Source organism: Chiloscyllium plagiosum, unplaced genomic scaffold (genome assembly GCF_037043375.1).
Source record: "Chiloscyllium plagiosum isolate Xiang-an unplaced genomic scaffold, Cpla_swu_hap1 HiC_scaffold_42, whole genome shotgun sequence".
NCBI classification, from domain to species: Eukaryota; Metazoa; Chordata; class Chondrichthyes; order Orectolobiformes; family Hemiscylliidae; genus Chiloscyllium; species Chiloscyllium plagiosum.
In genome coordinates, this window is record NW_028270180.1 from 41,068,518 (window position 1) to 41,090,779 (window position 22,262).

Below are 22,262 nucleotides of genomic sequence, written 5' to 3' on the forward strand. Positions count from 1 at the left end.
TGCTAATATGCCAAAGGCATTCTACAATGAATCAAAACAGAATTTATTAAATCACGACTGTTGAAAAAAGAACAAACAAAAACAGAATTTCGGATAACTTAACGGATTCGAATACCTCACCGACTCAATACAGCAGTTTTAGAAGCGTGCTGTTTCCCGCAAAATCCCTTAAAGACACACTTTGGCAAAAAGTAAATTCAAGCACGGTTTCTGACGGGCAGCAGAAATCTCAGAGAATAATTCCAGGCAGACACTGTTGAAACATAAAAAAACATTTTTGTTTTGGTCCACTGTAGCTGCTTCTCTAAATAAAAACCTAGATAAAGTTTGAACTGGGAAGCAACTGGCCAATCCCTGGAATTTCTAATGTAGCTATTTACAGTCATTGCAGGATTTTTGTATTTATGACCGTTCTTGAAAATTGAAGCAAGATAAAATAAAGTTGTCCAAGGAGAAGCTTCAGTTCACCTCAATCCTTAAGAAATACATTAATTTATATACAAAGATGGATTCATTTTATAAAACTGTACTCTTACCCTGTTGATACAGTGCATATACTTTACATTGACTGTAAACATGCACATGTTTTACTTCAGTCAGTCTACTCCTGCCTTCGAACGTCTCCGCTTTTCACGTAAGTCGCGTTTTCTAGCCCTGCCACATGTACAATTTTCAAAATGAATGGCTGGGATTATAAGCTCTATTGCAATAGCCTGATTTATTTTGTTCTTAGATTTCTTGGAATACGTTAATGGGTCTTGATCAGTATCTCTAAAGCACGTATTATCTGCCCTTCACCCGAGGCTCACTGATGACGATACCTCATATGACTTTGAAACGTCTGACAACGAACCTTCCAACTGACCGCAAACTTCCATCCTTCTTATAACATTTTGGAACAAAGTCCAACGTTGCTGTTTCATTCAGACAAACCACGTAATTTTTTGCTCTTTCTCTAAGATGACCCACAGATTTTAAAGAACATCAAACCACAAAACTTAGGAGAGGAAATTAGGCCATTCAGCCCATCGAGTCTACTCCACTATTCAAGTATGTTTGAAACGTTTCACAACCCCATTCTACAGCTTTCTCCTCTTAACACTTGATCCCCTTGATATTCCAGAAACTATCTATCGCAGTCGTAAATATATTCCATGACTGGGCCTCCAGAGCCTTATGTGGTAATGAATTCCATGGATGCACGCCTCTCTGGCTGAAGAAGTTTGTCTTTATCCCTGTTTTAAAAGGTGTTCCCTTTATTCTAATGGAATGCTCTTCAATCCTCGTCTCTCCTAACAATGGACGCATCTTCACGACATCTACCCTGTCCAGGCGATTCAGTATTCTCTAGTTTGAATTTCTTTCCAGTTCCAGATTAGTTCTTCCCTCATACTGCTAAACTCGGAGTGCTCAAATGTACCTCATTTTTCTTTCAGTTTTTCATTCCTGAGCATTTGCCTTTCTATCTACTGAATCAACCACCAGGTTTCCCTTGATAGAATCATGGACTGGAACGCCAAAGTCTCTTCGCACTTCAGACTTCTGAATATTATGCACATTTAGAAAATCATCCATGCCTCTTTTGTCTTACGACAAATGTGCATCACCTAAAACTTTCCTATGTTGTACTCAATCTGTCTCTAGCACTTCCTTGCCCACTCACCTAACTTGGCAAAACCCCTCTGAAGCCTCCCTGTCTTTTCAATGCTACTTATCCCTCTACCCGGCTTTGCATCACCTACATTCTTTGACAGAATGCGCTCAATTTCTAAATTTGACCTGCAATGGAGGATTTAAAGATTTGTGGTACGAGCATTGAGCCTTGCAGAATACCACTTGTCACCGTCTGATATGCTGAGAAATACCTATTTATTGCTCCTCTTTGCTTTATGCAATAGTGTCAAGCGTGAGCCCATGCTAGCACATTGCCGTGGACAACATGGAACCTTACCTTACTAAGTAACCTCCTGTAACCACTGTATGAGAGACTTTCTTGACATCCAGGTCAATAGTATCCATTGGCACTCCCTGCTCGTTACTTCCTCAAAGAATGCTGGAATGAACGCACTTGATGAAGCCATGCGGACTTTACACCATTTTATTGTACATTTGCAAGTATTCCGAAATCACATCTTTCACAATAGTCTCCAGGATCTTACCCAAAACTGAGATGAGGCAAATCGATCTGTAATATTATTTCTTTTGACTTGCTCCCTTGTTTTTAAACAGGGGTGTCACTTTAACAACTTTTCAGTCTGCTGAGACTCTTTATGAATCTAGTGTTTCCAGAAAGATCACCAATAAGGGCTCCATTATCTCTTAGTTCTCTCCCTTAGAACTCTGGGGCGCAGTTCATCAGGTTCAGGTGAGTTTTTCCAACTTCAGGCCATTCAGTTACTTGAAAATTTATTCTATATATGTGAGATATCACTAGGTAAGTTTGATCAAATTCAAAATTCCATTTACTCCCTCAATGGCACTCGAAAACTTTTATGCATTGAAATTCCTGACACGCGATATAATTAATATTTTCACTGTCGTATCCAATGCTGAGATACGTTGTTAACAGATATCTTGATTGGTTGAGGGTGTCTTATCCATCACTGCGATGTGACGCTGCAAGTCTGCGAAGGGGTCCAGAGCCTTGTGGTCTTAAAAGTAAAACTGAAGTATCCTTCCATTCCAGTTCAAACAGAATTGACCAATTAATAATGGTTCAAGACTCGTAGTCAAAACTCCTACACATAATTACATAATTACCTCTTTGCGGGCGTGTGAACTGTGATAAGGATGCAGAGATCCTTCAGCATGATTTGAACAGGTTGGGTGAGTGGATAAATCAATGGCACATGCAATTGAAAGTTAGAAGCAAAAACAAGAAGATTAGAAGCAAAAACCTAAGTGGCTGTAAATGCCATGATTTGTATTTGCCTTTCTTGCTACTGAATCAAACATCAAGTTGGGAAATTTGAGTGTAGAGTGAGATGTCGGGGTCATTGCGCACCAGTCGCTGAAGGTAACCATGCAGGTGGAGCAGGAGGTCAAGGAGACAAATGGTATGTTAACCTTCACTGCGAAAAGTTTCGAGTACAGGAGCAGGAATATTTTGTTGCAGTTATGTAGGGATTTGGCGAGGACACACTGGAACATTGTTTGAAGTTTTGATCTACTTTTCTATGGAAGGATGTTCTTGCTTTCAAAGCAGTACAGCGAAGGTTTCAGGCAGATTCAGATGATGGCGGGACTAAACTATCGGTAGAAATTGAAGAAGTTAAGATAAGATGTTTGAGGGGTGTTTCTCACAGAGACTTAGACAATTCTAGCTTGGGTAGACAAAGTAAATGGATGGGGCTTGTTCCAGATGGTGGGTATGTTCATACCCAGGAGTCACAGACTGAGGATTCGGGGTAGAACCATTTAGGAGAGTGATGAGGAGGTATATATTTATCCAAAGAACGATGACCATGTGGGATTCATTACCATAGGAGGTCAACACATTGAATGCCAAGACATTGCATATATTCAAGAGTTGAGGTGAGAGAGAAATTGACGTGGATGAGCTCAAAGGTCCTGGGTAGAAAGCAGAATTCAGTTTCTCATTTGGGCCACCAAGCATGATCATGATAAATGGTGGAACACGCTCGAAAGGTCTAAAATCCTCCTCCTACTCCTATCGTCTATATTTCTACGTTTCCTCCTGTACAAAATAAATGTGTGAAGACTTTGTTCATGAACGCATGCCTTAGAGTTTCTCTCTCTCTCTCTCTCTCTCTCTCTCTCTCTCTCTCTCTCTCTCTCTCTCTCTCTCTCTCTCTCACTCACTCACTCTCTCTCTCTCGCTCTCTCTGTCTGTTTCTTTTCATGCTGATACCGAGTTTTGTGTTGCTTGGTTTGTAAGGGGATTAAACAGGGCCGCTTGTTACCATTGGATCAGTGGAGGATTCAGTACTCTGTCTGTCTGTCTGTCTGTCTGTCTGTCTGTCTGTCTGTCTCTCTCTCTCTCTCTCTCTCTCTCTCTCTCTCTCTCTCTCTCTCTCTCTCTCTCTCTGTCTCTTTCGTATTTCGAATTCCAAATGAATTTGTGATGGGCATTGTGATCTTCTACTGAGGTCCTGGATGGTGAAGTTAGAAGGGGTCTGTTGGGGAACTGGATTATTTTCACGGGGGATTTCTTCAGGTTTCTCCTGGCTCCTATGTTGCTTTTGATCTTCTCCCCGACAGACTTTAATTAACTTTTCAGCTCTCCTTTCTCCCCACTGTGACTTCTATTCTGAATTATCTCATTTCCTTCGGACGAGGGACCTTCTTTCCACTAATCTGGGGTTGGAAGGAATATGGTTTGCCCATTATGTATTGTCGCATTTAACGATACCCTTCTCGACAATCGTGTTATTCCCTCCTTTTGGTCTTCCCCTGTAATGACCATGAATTAATTGACTGGTCCTCTGCTTCAGATGCACTGGTACCGGATCAATTGTTTGCCCCCACTTCGCAGGACTCGCACATTATCCGGCCCTTGGCGTATGCCAGAGATGAGTGAGTGGACTATTCAAATATGGTAAGGGGGAAGAACTTGGCGTGACTAGAACTTTGTCCTTTAACGTCAATGTTTGTCTTATCATTTAGGTTCTTCACAAAATCTTTGCATTGTCCTTTAAAATTGTTAATTTCTAGATCACGATGAGATTTGGATTTGATTTCTTGCCATGTCTATTTTGTTGCATCACACATATTGACCAACAAATGCATTTTTAAATGTTGAATTGACCCCAAATACATTTAATAGCACTCATACCTGTCATACCCGGCAAAAAGGAAGATGGTTGTGATTGTTGAGCGTCACTCATCGCATCTACAGTCCATATATGTAGGAGTTCATCAGGGTAGTGACGGAGGCTAAAACATCTTCAACTACTTCATCAATAAACGTCCCTCTGTCAGAAAGCCGAAAGTGGGGTTGTTCACCGATGACTGCATAATGTTGAGCACCATTTCCAAATCCTCAGATACTAAACCAGTCTGTGCGCAAATGCAAAAAGATCCAGAAAATGTCCAGGCTTGGCCCGACAATTGGCCAAAACTGTCGCGCCACACAAATGCCAGACAATGACCATCACCAGTAAGAGACACTCCAGCACCGTCCCTTCACATTCAACAGTAATACCATCACTGAATCACCAACTGTCAACATGCATTGGGTTACCATTGATCAGAAACACTACTGAACTCACCACGTAAACACTGTGGCTACAAGACCTAGTCAGATACTTGTGATATTGCGGAGAGCAACTCACCTCCAGATATCCCAAATTCTGTCCAACATCTACAAAGCACAAGACAGGAGTGCGCTGGAATACTTTGCAATTTCCTGGAAGGGTGCAGCTCCAACAAGCCTCAAGGAGCTTGACAGCAACCAGCAGAAAGTGAACTGCTTGATTGGCAACGTATCTACAAATATACGATCACTTCACACTGACACTGTTTAGCAGCAGTATGTACTATCTTCAAGATGCACTGCTGAAGATCACCAAAGATGCTTAGAATATATCTTCTAAACCCACGACATTTTGCATCGAAAAGGACAAGGGCAGCAGTTACTTGGGAGAACCACAACCTGCAAGTTCCCCTCCAAGGAATTCACCACACTGAATTTGAAATATGCCGCTATTCCATCACAGTCGTTGGGATAGAAACCTGAACTTCCCTCCCTACCGGCATTGTGGGTGAACACACAGCAAGTGGACTCTAGAGATTCACCAAGAAAAGCCAACAACCGCTTCTCAAGAGCAAATAGGGATGTGTGAACATTCCCAGATAGCGACGCCCAATTCCTACAAATGAATAATAATAAAAAAGAAATCATCCAGTGACCATTGGCGCTTGGAGGTTCCATACGTCTCATGGATTTTTGACATAGTTTTCTAAGGTCAAATTGTCGTTCAATGCATTCCTTAATATTTGGAGAACAGCCTTCTCAATCATCGGTTTGGAGTGTGGTCTTGTTATACTGCTTACGTAAATTGGACTTTAACAAAATTTCTGGATAGTTACATTGACGTAACGAGCCGTAGGCCAGAGTTGGCACTCTCTCTCTCTCTCTCTCTCTCTCTCTCTCTCTCTCTCTCACTCTCTACTGATTACAGAAGTCAGTTAAGAGACCACACGGAACGTCCACTCGTCAGTGTGTATCGAGTAAAACGCTAATCATATAGTTGGCCGGGAGGTGGGGTGGGGTGCAAGAGTTATTGCTTACTCCGACAACGATAAATGTCTGTAACAAATATGGCGTCAAGTCGGAGTTCTTGGACAGGTTACGGATTGTGACAGACGAATTAGTCTTTATTTTTCACTCAACCTGAGGGCATTTAAAGTAAAAAAAGAGTCCTTTGCTTTTGCACCGATAGGGTGTAGGGAGTTTTCAGTGTTCCAGCGCTCATTGTTTTAATCCTGCAAGCTACGCCAATTGTTGGGTTCATAAGAAATAAGGAAAGAGCCTGCGATTCTTTTCAGATATCCGGCCTAATTTCTTCTTATATTTCAACTACATGCCTGAAAGTTAAGATCCTGTATTCTATTTAATATTATGTTTTCTTTTCATCATCGCCAAAATCGCAAAAAATGTCAGTGCATTCTATTAGTCTACTTAATCGGAAGCTTTTCCTCACATTGTAACTCTAAGGTCTGAGCAACATACTGTTTACCACGTATGTGTATCATGTCTGCTTCAGTCCGATTTTCACCTTGCAAAAATGTTCTCTGAAATTGCATTTGCAAATGTAAATCTTGTTATGTTGTAGTCAAATTGCTTAATTTTCAATATACTTCGTAGGTGGGATGAAACAAAATGATGTTTTCCTTTGTTGAAGGACACCTCCCTGGATTCGTAGAGGGTTTCTTCCCACAGGTGTAATTGCACTAAAATCCTGATTCCTGGAAGTGAACATCTGGGTGTTAATTGAATCATTTGGTCATTACACCCCAACAGGTCGGTGTAGATGAGTTAAATCGATTGGTCAGTGTCCTTGCTGTATAATTAATACTCTATGACTGATCTCCCTCTGAGTTAACAGAGAAGGATCCATGGTCGAGACAAATTAACACTGCCTTTTAACGAAACATGCCACGTAGATGAACAACTTTTTTTTGCTGTTTCAGATTTTCAGCACCAGCAGTTCTTTGTTTTGTATATTGTATTTTCTCAACGGCATCACCCCTTCTCTCATGCTACCTATACAAGACATCCCAAACAGAGGGTAACGTCTTACCTGCATCCAAACTGTTTCTCCACTTCTGTAATGTGTAGGCGTCAATGACCTCCTCTCTCAAAGAGAGGAGGGGATTGAAGTGAAAAGCCTTTCACAATGCTCTCACTTCCCCCACACCCTGAGCTGGAATTGGGGCGGGGAGAGAGTGGGAGAAGTGTGAAACACCAATGGATTGCTCACTCTGGAAAAACGACTCGAGACCAATTCTAAACCTGCAATAAACTTAAGCTTAAACCAACCCGCATTTCGGATTCTCATTGGAAACTATGAAATTGAAAAAAATCTCCCTCACATATTGCAATTAAAATCTGGTGATGTACAGTTCCAACAGTCTCTCCCAGCAGATTTGGACTCACACTATGAAACTTAATTTCCAACTGCTTTTCAATGTATCTATATTCTGTACTGCCATCAACAGCCTGTGAAAGCATTCACATTTAGATCTCCTCAAAAGGCCTGTGAGTCCATCACCACACTCGTCTCTAAGCAATAGCCTGTGAACCTATCACGATTCTGTTCTGCAAACAATGGCCTGAGAACCAATTGCCACTCTGTCATCCTAGCACCAGCCTGGGAAGTCGTCCCCACTCTCTTACAGTTGCAATGGCCTGTGAAACCACCCCAGACCTTTCTCGGAGCAACGACCTGTGAATCTAACCCTGCTGGTATCAACTTGGAGAGGCCTGTGGACCCATCATCAGCGGACATACTAGCAGACACTTTCTAACTCATCCTCAGTCTGTCCTCTTCGCAGTGGCCTCAAAACGCATCCACACATGGTTCTGTCAGCAACGCCCTGTGACCCAAACTTCATTTTTTTCTCCTAGCAATAGTTTGTAAATCCATCTCTACTCTCTTCCCGAGAAACGGCCCATGAACCCAGCCCCACTCTGTTTTTCTGCAATGAATTTAAACCCATCATGACTCTGTTCCACGAACCACCGCCGTCACAAATCCCGACTCTCTTCTCCTTGTGACGATCTGTGAACTCATCCTCAAACTGTTTGCTGAGCAAGGGCCATTGAATACATACTTGTTTTGTTCCTCTCGTAATATCCTGTAACCCTATCACTACACTGTGTCCCTAACAACCGTCCTGTGAACGGATGTGGACTTCATTCCCCTGTCAGTAATCTGTGAACACACCGCCATCCTTTTCCCTTAATATTGGCTTATGAATACATACACATTCTATTCTCACAGCAACGGCCTCTAAATCCATCCCCACTCTTGAGCCATAGCAACATTCTGAGAAACTGTCCTCAGATAGGCTAGCAACGGCCTGCAAACCCATCCTCACTCTGTTCCCCTTGCAATGGCTCATGGTGCCATGTTCACTCTCTTTACCGAGAAACAGTGCGTGAACGCATCCCGATGCCTTGTCGCTAACAATGACCTGTCAGTGACTCTCACTCAGTTCTCCTGGGAACGGCCTGTGATCGTAAGCTCACTATTTCCCTTGCAACAGCTTGTAGAACTAGCCCATATATGTTAACCAGTTAACTGCTTGATACCCCATACTAACTCTGTTCTCCTGCCAACAACTTGTGAACGATGTCTACACTGTTCTCGTCACAACAGAGTGTGAAACCACCCCCGTTCTGTTTTCCCAGGAATGATCTGTGAATCCATCAACACTCTGTTACCTAAGCAACAGACTGTGAACTCATTCCCAATCTGTTAACGGGGCAACAGCCTGTGAATCTCGCCCCAGTCTGGTCCCTTGGCAAAGACCTGTGAACCCAAGCAGCTGGTATTCCCTCGGAAGGGCATGTGAACCCATCATTAGCGGAATAATCTACCAATTATATGATAAACTCACACAGAGGCTAATAACCGATCAGCAGCCTAGGAACCCAATCTGTACCCGATGCAATGGAGTGATAAAGTCTGCACTAAAATCTCATGTCAACAGTCTGTGAATCCATCCTCATGTCATTCTCCTAGCAACGGCCTGTGACTATCTCTTCACTGTTTTCTCCCAGAAATGTCCTGTAAACCCATCCAACCTCTATTCTCGCAGCACCGGCGCGTGAAATGATCCCCATCCTTTTCTCCTAGCAATGGTCTGTAAGCCCATTCCAACTCAGTTCACCTAGCAATTGACTGGCATCCCGTTCCAAAACTGTTCTGCTGGCAAAGCTCTGCGAGAATATTGATAACCTGTTCTCCCAACAACCGTACTAAAACTGATCACAACTCTCATCACCGAGCCACAGCCTGTAGGCCTGTCGCTACACACTTTCAGTAGGATTACAGAATGAGAATGGAGTCACAGGCCATTGTTTGCTGAACAGTGTGGCAATAACTTCACAGGCCGTTAATTGGGAAACAAATTGGGGATAGGTTCACAACCCATTGCTAGGAAGGCAACGTTTAGAAGGGTTCTACCCACTGCAGGAAAAGAACGTCGGAATTGGTTCACAGGTCATTGCCACGGAAACAGAGTGGGGATGAGGTCACAGCGGGAAAGGGTTCACAGGCCATTGCTATGAAGCAGAGTGAGGAAAAATTCACAGGCAGTAGCTATGAGAATGAAGTGTGGAAATGTCGACAGTCCTTTGCTGTGGTAACAGACTGGGCTTAGATCCACAGGCCATTCTTCAGAGAACAGAGAGTGGATGGATTGACAGTTTGTTGCTCGGTGAAAATATTGTTGATGCGTTCACAGGCTGTGACTGGGTGAACAGACTGCTTATGTGTTCATAGTTTGTTTGCTGGAACGTCCTGCTAATGATGGTTTGGCAGGCCGTTTTGAGGGGATACCAACGAGTTCGGGTTCAGCATCTGTTGCTGGGAGAGCAGACTGGGTTTCTGTTGAAAGATCTTTGCCAGGAGTTACATATGCGAATGTGCTCACAGGCTGTTGCAAGGAGAACAGAGTGGGTATGCGCTTACAGATCATTACTGGGGCATCTGGATTGAGATGGTTTCGTCTGTAGCTCCTAGGAGCCAATCCTCTCTCTGGAAAACTTCTCTTTCCCATCCTTCCACTTCCTCCAAACCAAAGGAGCAGCCATGGGCACCCGCGTGGGCCCCAGCTCTGCCTGTCTCTTCGTAGGATATGTGGAACAGTCCATCTTCCACAGCTAAACTGGCACCACGCCCAACCTTTTCCTCCGCTACATCGATGACTGTATCGGCGCTGCCTCGTGCTCCTACGAGGAGGTTGAACAGTTCATCCACTTTTCCAACACCTTCCACCCCGACCTCAAATTTACCTGGACCGTCTCAGACTCCTCCCTCCCCTTCCTAGACCTCTCCATTTCTATCTCGGGCGATCGAATCAACACGGACATTTACTATAAACCGACCGACTCCCACAGATTCCATAGACTACACCTCCTCCCACCCTGCCCCCTGTAAAAACGCCATCCCATATTCCCAATTCCTTCGTCTCCGCTGCATCTGCTCCCAGGAAGACGAGTTCCAATACCAAACAACCCAGATTGCCTCCTTCTTCAAAGACACAATTTCCCCAGAGACGTTGTCGATGATGCTCTCCACCGCATCTCCTCCACATCCCGCTCCTCCGCCCTTGAGCCCCGTCCCTCCATTCGCCACTAGGACAGAACCACACTGGTCCTCACTTACAACCCCACCAACCTCCATATACACCGTATCATTCGTTGTCATTTCCGCCACCTCCAAATGGACCCCACCACCAAGGATATATTTCCCTCCCCTCCCCTATCAGAGTTCCGGAATGACCACTCCCTCCGAGACTCCCTCGCCAGGTCCACACCCCCCACCAACCCAACCTCCACTCCCGGCAACTTTCCCTGCAAGCGCAAGAAATTCAAAACTTGCCCAACACCTCCCCCCTTACTTCCCTCCTAGGCCCCAAGGGATCCTTCCATATCAGCCACACATTCACCTGCACCTCCACACACATCATTTACTGCATCTGCTGCACACGATGTAGCCTCCTCTATATTGGGAACACAGGCCACCTACTTGTGGAACATTTCAGATAACACGTCTAGGACACCCGGACCAACCAACCCAACCACCCCGTGGCTCAACACTTCAACTCCCCCTCCCACTCCACCATGAACATGCAGGTCCTTGGACCCCTCCATCACCAGACCACATCAACACGAGGGCTGGAGGAAGAGCGCCTCATCTTCCGCCTAGGAATCCTCCAACCACAAGGGATGAACTCAGATTCCTCCAGCTTCCTCATTTCCCCTCCACCCACCTTGTCTCAGTCCCAATCCTCGAACTCAGCACTAACGTCCTAACCTGCAATCTTCTTCCTGACTTCTCCGCCCCCACCCCCTCTCTGGCCTATCACCCTGACCTTATCACCCTCACCTTAACTTCCGTCTACCTAGCGCATTTCCAACGCCCCTCCCCCAGTCCCTCCTCCCTACCTTTTATTTTAGCCGGCTTGGCACACTCTCCTCATTCCTGAAGAAGGGCTCATGCTCGAAACATCGATTCTCCTGCTCCTTGGATGCTACCTGACCTGCTGCGCTTTTCCAGCAACACATTTTCAGCTCTGATCTCCAGTATCTGCAGTCCTCACTTGCTCCTAGCAGATACCAATGGTGATGTATACACAGTATGCTGCTCGGACAGCCGGGCAGGAATGCGCTCTCAGGTCTTTACGTAGTAAACAGAGAGAATGAGTTCAGAGGATATTACTAGGTTGTCCTGCTGGCGATGGGTTCTCATTCGGTCCTGATGAGATACCAGCAGGTTTGTGTTCACACACCATTGCTACTGGAACAGACTGGGGAGTGCTTCTCCGTCTTTTGCTCGGAGAACAGAGTGCGGATGCACCCACCCCAGTCTTTTCTCCTCGAAACTCTGTTGGCCTGTGACCCATTCCCGCTATGTTCTCGTGGCAACAACCTGTGACAACACCCATAGCAATGGAGTATGCATCCTCCCACACTCTATTCTCTGAGCTGGAGCCCGTGAATACATCACCACTCTGTTCATCGGCAGCTGCCTGTGAAACCATCCCCAGTCTGTTTTTTTTCCGACGACGGCCTGTGAACGCATCCCCAACCTCATCGTCAGGCAACAGCCTGTGGAGCCAACCCCATTCGGTTTGCCTTAAGAAGTATCGTGATTTGATACCCTCTCTTTCTCCAGAGCAATAGCAGATGAATCCCTTCCTCATATGTTATGCGTGAAACGGCCTGTGGACCCATAGTCATTCTGTTCCCCAAGCAAAGACCTGTGATGCTAATCCCACTATGTTCTCTTACCAACTGCTTGTGACCCCACACCCCATCTCTTTCATTTGTAATCACCAGTAAACCCATCACCGCTGTCGTTCACTAGTAATGGCCAGTGAACCTATCCACATTCTGTTTGCTTAGCAATAGCCTGTGACCACATCGCCAGTATATTCCCTAGCGTTGGCCGATGAATCCATTCCCAATCTTTTCTAATAGAAACATATTAGCCCAATCCCAATCAGTTTTCTCCTAGGAACGGCCTGTGATGCCATCCCCACTCTGTTGTCCGAGCAACGAACTGTGAACACATCACCAATGGTATTCCTCAGGATTTTCCTTGAACCCATTATTAGCCGGATGACTCACCAACAGCTCTGAGGCGTAAACTCACACTATCCCCCTCGCAACAGCATGTGAACTCAACGAATTTCTGGTCTCCGAAAAAAGTCAGTGAGACAGGTGAACTCTTTCCCCTGATAAACGATCTCTGAAACCATCCCCACTCTGATCACTAGCCATTGCTTGTGAACGCTTCCTTCCCCTTTTCACTGATTAATGGCATGCGAACTCCTCGGCATTGTGTGCTAGCAGCAAAAGTATGACGGCACAAACCTAGTCTTTGCCCCGAACAAAGGGATTTAAATCTCATCATATTTCTTCTCTCTCACTAACCGCCTGCTAACCTCTGTCAGACCATCCCGTCAGAGGGCTTCTGACTCAATCCCCATTCTGTTCGCCGAGGAACTGTTTGTTAACCTATCTGAGCATATTTCTCCTGACAACAGACTGTTAACACGACCTCACTCTATTTCCCCAGCAATGGTCTCTGACCCCATCTTCATTATGCTCCGTAGCAACAACCAGTGAACACATCCTCACCCTTTCACCGAGCTATCGACTGTGAACCCAATCCTGCTCTGTTCCCCTAGCAACAGCCAGTGACCCCATACCCAGCCAGTTTACGTAGCAATTGTCTGTGAACCAATTTTCGCTCTCTTTTCCCACCCAACAGTCTCTAAACACATTCACACATTGTTTCTCTCGCAAAGGCCAGTGACCCCATCCCCACTCTCTTCTCCTAGCACTCGTCTGTGACCCTATCCTCGCTGTATTGCCCTCAAAACAACCTGTGAACTTATCCCCATTCTGTTCCCCTAGCAACGTCCTGTGAAAACAATTCCAACTTTTTATCCCGGGCAACGGCCTGTGTCCCATCCCCGCGCTTTTCGTCAAGCAATTGCCTGTGAATCTTTCAGCACGGAAGTAAACACGCAGGTGAGGTAAGTCGGAGAGAGGGAGATTGCGTGGTAGGAAAATTGCAAGAGGGAGAGAGAGTGAAGAAGAAAAGGGTAGGTGTGTAACACCAGAGGTAAAAGTCGGAACAGAGTCATTTAAAAACAATCCGTGAGCTTTGCCCAGTCCCCTCCCCTTCCCTGAGGGCCAGGAATTGGGGCTGAGACTGTCTCTGTCAAGCTCAGCTTCCTCAACATGAAGACAAACAAAAAATATCGTTCACTCTGCTGCTTGGCACTTTTTAATGAATTTTGTTATTGCTTATATTTGAAGTGATCGTTACAGTCAGTAAAATGATGCATTTTCTCACTGGGCCCTGAGTTGAGAGAAACATTGAAATGTGTCCCTGTTACACCCTGTGGAATAACGGTGGACGAACTAGCGCTTCGCTCAGTCTATTACCATAGCGGCAGGCTGCTTCATTGCTGAAACTTGAAGTTGAATGAGAAAGTCCCTAATGGATTGATTAAAGAGTGAATTTGAATGTTTTTTTTTTAATTTGTGTAAAGGGATACTTCAGCACATTCTTCAGCTGCAGTCTGTACTTAGTCTGGGTGATGGCATAAATTGCCGTGTTTGTGCAGAAACTGAGAAGCTGCAGCATGAACGCCAATTCCTGCACAAAGGTATGGAGATACACAGACCGATACCCAATGCGAGACATCCGTCTCCATATCACATACACCATTAACAGTGACCGTAACAGAATGAAATTGGCCGAAATCATGAACAGCAAAATGATGGTTTTTTTTCGATTTCTCAATTCCTTGTCGGACTGAGCGTCTCCCTTGGTGTGAGCTCGAAGTCTCCTGCGGGCTCTGCTGGTCAGTAAGATGTGTCTGACAGTGAAAACGTTGAACAGCAGAATCAGGACAAATGGAAAACCCGGGGTTAGAATGTGGTGGAGGAACTCGATTGTGGCCCAGACACGGGATAATTGAACAGCGGTTGTTACATAACAAAACCAGAGTTCATTCCACAGCTGATACTCAGCTGTGAGCATAAAATACCAGTAAATGTTTTTTAAACAGCTCAGCACGGTAACTGTTCCCAGAACCACGACCGCCGTTTTCTCCGTACAATAGTTGTGTTTCAGCTTCTGGCAACAAATGGCAACAAAGCGATCAAAGGTGAAAGTGACGGTGAACCATACAGAGCAGTCAGCGGCTGCATAAAGCAGGACGGCGTGGATGTTACACATGGGGATATACCTCACGAAATTAAAGTGTTCCTTATAAACAGTGGGAATGTGTCTCAATATCAGGTCTAGTAAAATGACAAGTAGATCTGCAAATGATATGGCCCCCAGATAAACTGTAACACATCGAGACAATCCACAATCTTTAGAAAGCAGGACGTAGATCGTCACTACGTTAACTGTGAGGATGGAAAACAAACACATTATACATCAGCCTCGAGGCAGTTTTATTCAGGATTCAATGAGATTTCCAAATGTTACAGCATTTAGTGATTTATTATAGGAATTGCAGTTGAAATATCAAATGGGAAATATCAAATGAGAATTACTGGCAGAAATGTGTACTAATCACTGGCAGAAATGTGTACTAAGTACTCCCCGACCCCCCGAACATCCATCACATCAGATGGTTTCTAGAACAATTCCACATGCTCGATCACCCGAGATCATACACAGGTCACTACTTTCCAGTTCCTAACATGGAAGGTGAAAACGTTGCAGTCCTTAAGGAAAGCCTTACTTATCCTAGAAGACAAACGGAGGTTAGAAAACTTTGTCTTTGTATCTAAGTTGTGGTTGATCCTCTGTTGTAAAAAACAATATGGAAATGCAGCGAAAACGTACTCACCCCTTTCACTGCCTGAGAGAATTTCGGAACGACGTCTCCTTCTCCCGGAACAGAATTTCCTCCCTCGGGATCTTATCTTTTGATCAATTCACTGACGTTCAGTCATTCACAAATAATGTCAGGGACAGAATTTTCCTGGAAATGACGGGTACAGAATGCTCTGGAGAATGTCAGTTCCAGAAGGTTCCCGGGAATGTTCGCTATAGTGTGTTCCAGGAAATGTCGGTTCCGTGATGTTCCAAAGAATGTTGGGCATAGAATGTCCCGGAGAATTTCGGGGATGGAAAGTTCTTGGGTGTATCGAGTCCAAAATGTTCTGGGAAATGTTGGGTTTAGAATGTTACATAGTAAAACAGTTATAGAAAATTTCACAGAATGTCGTTTATAGACTTTTCCAGGGAAGGTCGGGTAGAAAAACTTTCAGAGAATATTTTCAAGCATAATATTCTGTGGAACGTTGGGTAAAGAATGTTCCAGGAAAATGGGAATGAAATATTCTGGGGAATGTCAGGAAGGAAATATTCAAGGGAATATTGCGTATGGAAGGTTCTGGAGAATCTCAGGTGTGGAACCTTCTAATGAAGTTCGAGTATGGAATGTTCTGGCGAATGTCTGTTACTCAAAGTTCAGTGAAATGTCGAGGAGAGTATGTTCCGGAGAAGATTAGTTCAGAATTTTCCACAGAATTTCGATCAAAGGATATTCCAGGGAGTTTCAGGTAAATAATATATCGCTGAATGTCTGGCACAAAATGAACCAAGGAGTGTCGGATTGAGAATGTTACGGGGAATGTCGGGTACAGAACATTCATGCATGTGTGAACCTTTCGCGGTAATGTCAGGTATGGAACATTCTGGGGAAGGTCGGGTACGGAATTTTCGAGGAAACGTTGGGTAAGGAACGTTTGGTAGAATTTCACGTATGGAATGTTCTGGCGAATGCTGGTTACACAATGGTCAGTAAAATATCGTGTACAAAATGTTCCAAGAATGTAGGGACTGGAATTTTCCAGGAAAAGTTGTGTATTCACAACTTTTGTGTTCGGTGGAATGGCGAGTATAGAATGTTCCGGAGAATATTGGTATGGAATATGTATGGAGGTTCCTGGGGATAGTCGGGTCCGGAAGGTTAGATAGAATACCAGGTACAAAACGTTCCGGGTAATGTCAGAAAAGGAGTTTCCAGAGAATGTCGGGTATGGAACTTTAAAGTAATGTCTAGAACAGAATGTGTCTGAGTTTATCGGGTATAGAATATTCCCAAAACGTCGGGTATAGTATGCTACAGGAAATATCTGATACAGAATATTGTGCAGGCTGATGGTTACAGAAAATTCCAGGATATGTCAAGTTTATAATTTTCTGGAGCATGTTGGGTATACATTGTTGCAGGGAAAGTCGGGTATCAAACGTACGAGGGAGTGCCGGGTACAGAATGCTCCAGTGAATGCTGTGTCGAGAATGTTCTGGGGAATGTCGGTTTTTTAGTTTTCCAGAGAAGTTTAGGTACTGAAGTTTTGTTAAAATGCAGGTTACAGAATATTTCAGGGAATCCCCGGTATCAAACGTTCTGGAGAATATCGTTTATGCAATGTTGCAGTGATAGTCAGATGTGGAACGTTTCAGCAACTGTAGGTTGCAGAAAATTCAGTGAAATTTCAGGTAGAGAATATTCCGGGGAAATTCGGATCTGGAACGTTCTAGAGAATGCCGGTTATAGAATGCTCCCTGGAAGGTCAGTTACAGTATGTTCCGGGGATGTTAGGTACAGAATAGTCCATGGAAAGACTGATATGGAATGATCTGGGAATATCAGTCCCGAATGTTCTGGGGAATGGCAGATATAGATCATCCATAGATGTAGAAATTTCAGGGGAATGACAGTATGAAATGTTCCAGGGAGTATTTGTTACGCAATATTCTGCAGGATGTCGAATATGGAATGTTCGCTGGAATGTCGAATATGAAACATTCCAGGGAATGTCGGGTATGGAATGTTCTGGGGAAGATCAGCGATAGAACGTTTTAGGGAATGTCAGTTACACAATGTTCCGTGGCATGTCGCATATGGAATATTTTGGGGAATATTGGGTCTGGAACGTTATACCGAGTGTCAGGTATGAAACGTTTGGGGTGGTGTTAGGTATAGAATGTTCCAGGGATTTCCGAGTGTGGAATGTTCCTTAATGTCGGGTATAAAATGTTCCGGAGAATGTCGAGTATGGAGCACTCTGGGCAATGACAGTTATCGAACATTTGTGTGAATGCTGGGTACAGAATGTTAAAGAGAATGTCAGGTTTCGAATGTTCTGGCGAATGTTGTGCAGAGAGTTGTCCAGAGAATTTGGATATAGAATGTTCCTTAGAAAGTCAGAAATAGAATATTACAGACAATGCCGGGTATAAAATGTTCCACGGAATATCAGATATGGAACATTCTAGAAAATGTCGGGTACAGACAATTCCTGGAAGATCAGGTATGAATGCTCCAGGGAATGTTAGGTTTGGAACGTTCTGGGGAAGATCAGCTATTTAATTTTTCATGGAATGTCAGCTACACACTGCTCCGTGGAATGTCACATATGAAATTTTCTGGGGAATTTTGGGTCTGGAACATGAAGCAGAATTTCGTTCGGAGAAATGACAGGCACAAAATGTTCCAGAGATTGCCGTGTATAGAATGTTTCCTAAATGACGGGTGCAGAATTTTCCAGACAATGGCGGTTATAGAATGCTCTGGAGAATGGTGGATATGGAACACTGTGCACAATGTTGGGTATCGAAAGTTCAGGGGAATGTCAGTTACAGAATTTTCCAAAAATCTTGTGGGCAATGTAAGGCATCGAATTTTTCAGAGATTTTGAATATAGAATTGTCCTTCGATGTCGGGAATAGAATGTTCCAGAGAATGTCACATAAACAATGCTCCGAGGAATGTATGGGACATCCTGAAAAAGGTTGTGCATGGAACGCTCCAGAAAAAAAAGTTGGGCTTAGGATGTTCCAGGGAACGTGATGTATGGAACATTCCAGAGAATGTTAGCTATAGAATGTTCTGGAAAATGTCACGTATGCAAAGTTCTGGGGACTGTCTGAGATAGAATGTTCCACAGAATGTTCGGTATCATATATTCCAGAAAAGGTTATGTGTCGAATGTTCTCGGGAACGTAGGAGATAGACTGTTCCAGGGAACGTGAGGTATGGAATGTTCCGGCGCGTTATAGTTATGGAATGTTCCGGGAAACATCGGGTATGGATCGTTCTGGCGAATGTCTGGTACAGAATGTGTTCGTGTCTTAAATACCGACAGAAAAAAAATCATCAAGACTCCCCATTCTGATAGCCATTCAGCCCTTCAAACCGACTCGACCATTCAGTATGATTCAGGCTGATCAGACTGTAACTGAGCTCCAGAGTCCCAAGATAATCGTGGATTCTGTTTTTATTCAAGGATCTATCTTCCTGTATCTCAACAATGTTCAATGTCTTAGTGTCAACTACTCTCTGGGCAGGAAATTTCTAAGGACTCACAACCATCAGCGAAAATGAAATAAATCTCTTCGCTGTAATAAATCAACAATGTCTTATTCAAAACAACTATCTACGCTCGAGCAGTCGTCTCACCATTTTACATGCATGTGTTTATGATTGGATCCTCTGTATGAGCAACAGGTAGTTCATTTTCACAGTGAAGCTCTTTTTAATGAGAGTTTTTTTTTTCAGAGTGCAGGTAAATATCTACTTAAATGTCTGCCTTCTGTCCCTTAGACTATAAGACAAAAGAGTGCAATTCAGCCATTCGATCCACTGAGACAATTCAGCCATTTGATTGTGGCTGATATATTTTTAAACCCCATTCACCTGCCTGCTCCTTGCTTCTCAACTGACCTTCGCCTGGCTGCATTTTTACATCCCGCTGTCGACGATATGTAAGTCAGGAGCAACAGATTCCATTCTGTGTCTTTTCACTCCCTCAGCCTGGGCTTCCGTGTGTGTCTGAACACACGACCAGCCGAGCAGGTCTACATAACCCAGTTTCTTCGGGTTCGTCAGATCTGTTCGGATGATGCTGAATTTCAACCTGCAACATGACCTCCTGTTCCTCGCCTGGAAAAACCTCCCTGCACTCATGCCCCCACCACACAACCAACACTTCAACTCTGAGGTGCTTTCAGCCTTCAGCTATAAGTGAGCCATCTCGTGTGCTCCTGCTCTCATCCCTTTCCCACCTTCACAGATGAAGTCATCCATTAATCCTGCAGTACACACAATACGTACCAATTGTTACAACACGGTGGTAAACCCTTTTGCAAATTAAACCAAACACATAGAAACGCTCACCTTGTCTCGTAGTCTGTAATGAGTGACAGTTATCTACCACAATTTCCATATTTTACAAGAAATATCAGTTTTATTCTTGAATTCAAAAGTGAACATTAAGCAACAAATATTTACAAGTCTAAATAGTTGGTATCTACCTCCCACTCGGTAACAATATATTGATAAAGTAAGCACCTAATAAATTTACAGCAGCAAACTTTTCAAAACCGGAGACTGTCGTCTGCAGTGTCGATCTCCCTCTGTCTATATGTCTCCCTGGATCGTCTGCGTACTTTTGCTGCAAATATTTTCCATGTGAAAATGTACCGTTAATACAGGCTGTTGTGAATAGCAGTCTTTTAATGTAAGTTGGTGCTCTTTCTCGCCAATTGTCCAAAACGCATAATTTTCATGCTCCCGCAATACATTGGATTTTCTCATGGCTTCCACGTTGTCAAAACAGTAAGATTCGAATTCATATCAGTTTTGGTGTCTTTGTCCATAATTTAAATTGATTGGTTGAATTCGAACTTCTGTGAAAAAAATCGAAGTATCGAGGTTCCAGCCAGATGTCTCACATGTTCAAATTTTCCACAACACTCTGTGTCTTGACAGGTGCCTGACATCTTTAAGCTTTCACTCCCTCTTAAATGTACAGTACAGTTTTCAATTTCATAATATCTCCACTCTTATGAATAAAGAATGAACCATTAACTGAAATGATGCCTTCATTTTTGTTTAATTTTTTAACCCTACTGCCATGAAATACATCGGACCTTAATGGAAGTTCATGGTAACCTCGGTGAGCGCTCGGACGCATGCGAGCCACATAGAACTCCCCCCCCCCCCCGCCCAACACACACACACACACACACACACACACACACACACACACACACACACACACACACACACACACACACACACACACACACACACACACACACACACACAGATATTCCAGTATTCTCCAGTGATATCGGTTCACTCTTATCCAGGCTTTATCCGTTCAATCCCGATAAAACAACTGCTGTCACATTCGTGTGACCCACAACATGTGCAGTTTATAATTTGAAAGTCTGTAACATCAGACTGAAACGAAATAGACGCATTTTTTTACTTTACATCTTTCCAATAATGTCACAGGATTGTGATCCATGTAAGGCCATTACCGAATTCAATCATTCCTTTTCGATCATTGATAATGTTCTCTGGAGGGTGTTGAGTTTCTTTGAAACGTAACGAACTGGCAGTTCAATTCCATCATCATCTTGCGAAAGCAGAACTGCTCAGATTCCGATGTCACGAGGATCGATTGTATCGAAGGGTTTCAAAAAGTTTGGTGGAGCTAAAAGAGATGCAGTGGTTAATACTGCTGTGAAAGTGTCAAATGTCACCTGCCATTGGGCCATCCATTGGATGTTTGTGTTCTTCCTCAGCAAATCTGGTAAGAAGTCACTAAGCTGCTGACGTTTGGTGCATCGTTTCCTTCGAGTTTGGTCGTGCAAGTTCATTGTTGGGCTTCTTCTTCGTGTTGCTTGGGGTCAACCTTCTATAACCTATGTCATATCGCAAGAAGATCGCCCCTGCCTTCATTAATTCTGTTTCATTTACATTTGTTATAAGTTTTGCTTCTCTTTATCGTTCAAACCGCTCAGCCAACTGTACCTTCCGATCATTGCACGACTCACTAAAATCACTACATTATCCAGATAGAGTGCACAGATTGGAATCCAGCCACAACTCTATTCATGAGTCTTTGGAATGTGGCTCGGGCGTTTTTTTCATGACAAAATGCATCAATATGAATTGGTGTAGACCATTTGGGATGACAAACGCATAATTTTGTTTTCCCTTTCTCTGGTAAAAGTACCTGCCAATAACGACGCATCATGTCCAAATTAATGACATAACTGGCATGTCGAGCTTTCTCGGTACACTGCTTCAAACGTTGGATTGTATTTGAGTCTGATTTGGCTGCGAAGTTGACCTTCTGATACCCAGACTACACTGTGCACTTTCCTGCAACTCATCGGATTTTCTTGGGGTTTCCTTTAAGTTTTTCACTAATGCCAATGGCTCAGCCTCTTTTACCACATATTTTCCTCCAGAGAATTTATTTAACGACCAGCACCTGTTGCTACATGTCGCATCTTCTCGCAGTGAAAACACTTTTTCCACTATCCTTCTTAAAGTATCGGCGCTGTAATTTTCTGTTACACCCCATTTCAGTGAAAATAACTAAGGCCCTTCACCACCATTTCTCCACATTGGGCATTTATTTTAAACTGTGGTAAATAATAACCAGCATTCTGTACTGTTTAGTTTGCAGTGTCGGATGTCTCTCTTTTCCAATTTATGTC